This window comes from Triticum dicoccoides, unplaced genomic scaffold, assembly GCF_002162155.2.
Source record: "Triticum dicoccoides isolate Atlit2015 ecotype Zavitan unplaced genomic scaffold, WEW_v2.0 scaffold175246, whole genome shotgun sequence".
Lineage (NCBI taxonomy): Eukaryota > Viridiplantae > Streptophyta > Magnoliopsida > Poales > Poaceae > Triticum > Triticum dicoccoides.
In genome coordinates this window covers 1-5,913 of record NW_021223385.1, presented here as the reverse complement: position 1 = coordinate 5,913, position 5,913 = coordinate 1, and the positions used below count along the sequence as shown (strand labels likewise).

General features: G+C 37.7%; 1 pseudogene; it reads right to left on the bottom strand.

Moving 5' to 3' along the window:
• Positions 1-315: 315 nt before the first annotated feature.
• LOC119344597 lies at positions 316-5,908 on the bottom strand (annotated as a pseudogene).
• Positions 5,909-5,913: the final 5 nt, after the last annotated feature.

Below are 5,913 nucleotides of genomic sequence, written 5' to 3'. Positions count from 1 at the left end.
GTGTGCTCAAACAATCCAGAAATACAAAGAGTAGTGTACAGGAGAAGGGACATACATATTGCAGATGAAATGGTTCATCCAGAAATCCAGAAATCCAGAAAAGGAACAAAACCTAACTAGTTTGAAAAAGGGGCCTCCAAGGAAGAAAAGAATACATGAGCACAAACAAAGCTTCATCATATCTGTCCACTGTCTTACTAAATGCTTAGTCCTTAAGCGCAGATAGGAACGGCCTGTCTTATTACTGCTGAAATTGCTCATCTCTTGAGCGTCTTCAGAGCTACCTTCCTGGTTATAACAAGGTCTTCTGGGAGCTCAGCCGGCACTTCGTCGTGGGCTTGTTGATACCCCTTGGCCTTGGGTCTGCACCTGGCATCTGGTCCGGCAACCTCTTCTAAACTGCACCACTCCCTTGTTGCTTATCTTGGCCCTTTTGACAACTGAACCACCGGTCGCATTTTCTAGACTTTGGACTGAAAGACTTCTAAGATGTGAAAGAGCCTCCAACTCTTCTAAACTGCACCACTCCCCATCCATCTTCACTGGGAAACCAAGAAGGGTTCACAAATCTGTTAAACCATCAAACCCTCGTGGTATAACACCTACATTGGACCCACCTAAGTTAAGATATCTTAAACACGCTAGTTTTGTGATGCTGTCAGGAAGCTTGTCCAGTTTTGTACAGTTCATGAGCCGAATGTGCTGAAGGAACCTCATCCTGTGGATGTCACCTGGAAGCCTAGATATGTTTGTATTGGTGAATGACAAGTATCTTAGGTGCCTTAGCTCACACACAGAGTCCACTAACCAATCAGATTCCTCGGACCTTATATCCAATACCCGTAGGCTAGCAAAATTTGCCAGTGAAACACCGGCTTTAATCTCACAGCCTATCAGTAATAATGTCCTCAATCTTTGTTTCTTCTCTAGGATGGTCCACTCTAGTTCTGAATGAGCTGCTTTTACTGAGAGACGGTAAAAATATTTGTTTTCTGGAAGAATATTTCTAATGTCTGCTTGATCCTTCTGAACCACAAACGCTTCTTCTTTAGCCATAAATTGAGCAAACGAGCGGACAACATCATGCAGGGTGTACTCCCATATGTTATTATTTGAATCATCAAGCTCCAAAAGGTTCCTAGCCACCAACTCCCGATGATACTCATCCCCTATTTCTTCTAGATCAATTTGGTCTGACCCTGACCTCTCATCATGCTGAATGAACCCTTCACTAATCCACATGCTAATAATTCTAATCTTTTGAAAACCAGAACCCTTTGGCAAAAGTGAGTAATAGAGAAAGCATTGCTTCAACTCTGGAGATAAATCATCGTAGCTCAAGCCTACTGAGCAGTTTAGTTCCTCTTGTGACCCATCGTCTTCTTTCCAGCCAAGATTCTTGTGTAAAACAATCTCCCAGTCATGTTCCTTAGGATCTCTTATGCTTAAGAGTCCACCCATCTATCTATTATATATAAAAAGTGCTTGACGGGTTAATCAAAAATAAGATAAATAAACTAGAAATTACCACAATAATTAGAAACATCTGGTCGTTGATTTGGTGGACCCGTAACTTAAAAGACATATTTAACGGATTGGATCTAAGACCTCTAAAAAAACTAAAAAGAAAAAAACTGCACCTATCCTTAGATAAAGAAAGCTAGCTAGGACTTTCCTAAAAAAAATTGAGAGACGTGGGGTTATGTTTTCCCTTGCTAGGCTAGGACTCTTTCCTTGCAAGACTAGGACTCCATGAAAATGCTAGCGTGGCATGGGCCATACTCTTTTAGGTGCCTGGATATGCAGTCTTCTCTTGGTATATGAATGCATGCAAAAAACAAATACACGGCCGGCCGGCCAAGCGTGAGCATCTATATCCACATATTAAGGACACTACTTTTCATACTTGCATTATGTATGTATCCAACCATTAAGGAGCAAAGATATGAGATATAAACTTTTTCCTTGGTGCTCATCCATACATGGACGAGAATTTATACCTCCATATGTTGGATGAGTTGGACGCCCGTACATGGACGAAACAATCCGCCCATATTATTATCTATCTATTATCTATTATATGTAAAAAAATGCTTGATTGGTTAATCAGAAATAAGATAAATAAGCTAGAAATTACCACAATAATTAGACGGGATCACCAGAATAAAGATAATTAGTTTAGAAAATCTTACAACAATTAAAAACATCCGACCTTTAATTCGATGTGCCTATTTCCAATCAAAAAGGTATAACCGTTAGATATACGTAAACCAAGTGGGACCATAACGTGAGAAAAAAGGGCACTCCTTCATGTTCACAAAAGGTTGGACCATCCCACCAGGCCTCCATCTACAAAAAAGAGCGATTAGTCTAACACAACAAAACTGACCCCTCTAAAAAAAATTAGCGACCAGACTTTTCAAAAGAAAGTGAGCGACTAAGCCATTCCAAAAATAAAAAACGCAGGCGTACATGTAAAAACTTAGCGATAGAAAAATGGGCGATCAGACCATCCCAAAAAAACTAAGCGACCAGAATATCCAAAAAAAACTGAGCGCGTCGGACATCTATAAAAAAGAAAAACTTAGTCGCACAGGTTGTACCATCCCGCAAGCAATTGTACCATCCCACAAGCAATTTGGCCATCCAAAATAAAAAAGCTAACCCGTACAGGGTAAAATCTCTCGGCAAGCAAACATGACGAAGGTCTCCATGTGCTTTCCAAATAAATACACTATCCTGTACATTGATGCTATCTCTCTAGATAAATCTGAGGGACCCCACCGCAAAAAAAAGAACGAAAATGATGAGCGATCAGCCATACCCCTGAAAGAACTGAGTGTTTCTCATTTATAAAGATTCTTTATTTTTTGCGATGAACTCATTTATAAAGATTCGACCACTCCAAATAGATTATCTCTCTACACGACCAAAATCTCACGGTGTCATACATGTATATAAAATCCCCCGGCACCTAAAAACATCTCTTTCCGTCATAAAATATCTTAGTGTACGACTTCTACACCAATCTCTCCAAACAAATATAAATTCTCACCGATAAATATAGATGCAATCTCTCAAAAAATCCAAACTCTCACTGACAATATATGGGGATTCGATCTCTCCAAACAAAATATCTCTCCATTGTAAAAAAAATCCTCTGTTTCAATTGTGCAAGATTTTATAATACCACATCTACGTCATCTTCCTCTAGCAAACAACACTTCGGTGCAACATCCTCCACCCAGTGGCACTTAGGCATTGTATATTAACCAAAGTGATGGGTTATGCAATGGTACAAGGATGACGATTGTCAACTTGGCAGAAGATTCATCGAAGCACACAGATAATAACTGAAACACATGTGGTAGAAAGTCATATATTGCAAGCGTAGTCATCTCACCAACTAAATCAACATTACCATTTGTTCTAAAAAGGAGAAAATACCATATATTAGTTTGCTTTGCTATGACTATCAACAAAAGCATGGAACAATCTCTAAACACTATAGGACTATATCTGCATGAACAAGTTCTTACACGTGGATGGTTATGCATAGCTTTCTCAAGAGTAACAAAATGGATGGACTATGGATAATGGTAAATGATGAAAGTAGTGATGAGGATGATGTAGTCAAGGATATAGTCTATACAAAAATATTCTAATGGAATGAACGAATAACATGATTTCAGTATGATGTTTCTTTCACTAAAGGAGGCCACTTCCTATCTTACTTTCCTATTCTAACATGATATGGCAGGTAGAATATGGTGTACTACCGTGCCAAAGTATTTCAAACATGCATCAACTGGTGGAAATAAATCATTACTACCAAACATCAACAATCTATAGTATGTGATTCTTTGATTCTACAAGATTATTATTTAATGCAAACCAATACTGAGAGCATCAATACATTGTCATATTTCATACGTACAATGCAATCAAACCTGTTTCTCATATTCTACTATTATATATTAATAAAGACTACATAATGGGAATGTGAAGAATCATACTGATGGGATCCAGCAAACAAATGATGTTTTCTAAATGCACCTTGGTAACTTGAGTACACATTATGCCAAATATATCAAGGGTTAGTTGGTAATAAGAAAAAAGGTTTACTCTCTCACTCTCCTCCCTTGGTACTGCTGAAAACTATGCAAAAAACTAACAAAAAACTGAAGTCAACATATAGCCACCCTTGGTTCTGATGGGTCCACGTCTATGGAACCAAACACCTACCAACAAAGTTTTGATGGAAACGCATATACTATCTACATAAACTAAATTAGTTCCAGTACAAGGTTACTAAATAAATATGCCAACCTGGCCTACCGGTAGAAAATTAACCAATGACTATATGAACAATCAGGACCATTAAATTTCAGTTTACAGGAAACTAAGCAACATGATAAAAATGTCAGCACAAAAATACAAATATAATTTTAAGAATATTGTTGATCATAATACTAAAGTTTGTTTGGCATGCATAAAAGCTATCGCCACATTTGGTTTCAAATTTTCATTTGGAAAAAACAAATAATATATTCAGAACATTTAACTTTATAAAATTCTAGCCCGCGCATCGAGCGGGCCACTTTTCTAGTTACTTTAATAGCAAGTGGTAACCCATCACATTTTTCTAAAATCTTCATCCCAATATCTTTCAGTTCATCAAAATCACCTCCAGCATCGGCCTGCCAACAATATAGGACAACTTTATATCCATGGTTTGGATTTGTACATCTTGGTATATACAAGAGTTTGCAAAAAAACAAAAAACATATGACACACAACTTTCTATTCAAATAGCATGTATGAGCTAGCCAAGTAGCCCTGGCCCAAAAGATCATCAGATAGTAGTATTGAACTACTGATGTATGAACAAAAACAGCATGTGTAGTACTTCCAGAAAAATAATGTCCCATAGTAAAATTTCAAAATTGTGTTGTGCCCGTAAATATGCAAAATACAACACATTTGTAGATGAAAAATGGTGATATACATAATCAGAATTAAAGTTTACTTTTTCTTTTACAAAATCTAGTTACATATAAATTCAAAACTAAGACTTGAAACATAGCTTTCCAACTTGCAAAATATAAAACTTCGAAAGAACTCAAATTTCTACTAACTAAACATTCTCCTATCTAAACTAAAAGGTTAAGATTAAAGATTTTTGCACAGTTCTGTACACTTTTCCAGTTTAATTTAATCTGGCCAATTATGGATTCATATCCTCACATGTCAAAGTTCCCATCTTCTTGCCAAGGCAGGACTTATGTTCCACTGCAACTAAAAAACCACGGTTGTTTGTGGCAAGTAGCGCATCACATCGCATCGGATACCATACGATTTGCCGTATGAAAATGGAATCTTTCATTTCTCCATGAATAATATGATACAATTTTCCAGTAACCTATATGTATCAAAAGCAGCGATCAAAGGTATGGCGATCGAGCCAATGTCGTAAACAGCATTGGACAAAATATTTTATAAATTTCATATAGAGACACACATATATTTATCATACTTCCAACCCAAATGTGCAACAGTACTACTAGAGAAACTAAACGAATGTCCAAAATATTGTACTACTTGTCTCTAAATCAGATGAGTTACTGACCAGTGGTTGCGGCAGTTGTTTCTTTAGCAAGCACCAAGCATCTTCATCGTTTAGTATGTTGACACGCAGGATGGAAGCTCCCATGCTCCGTACGACATCTTCCTTTCTTGAGGTAACCAATACTCGGCTTCCTGGTTGTGTATCGGCAGCATTAAGAATGGGGGTGCGAAGCACGTTTTCCCATGCTTCTTGGTCCCACACATCATCCATGACCAACACAAACTTCTTTTTTGATAGAGCATCGGTGAGGTCCTGCACGAGTATGGTCTCATCCTTGGTCTCAC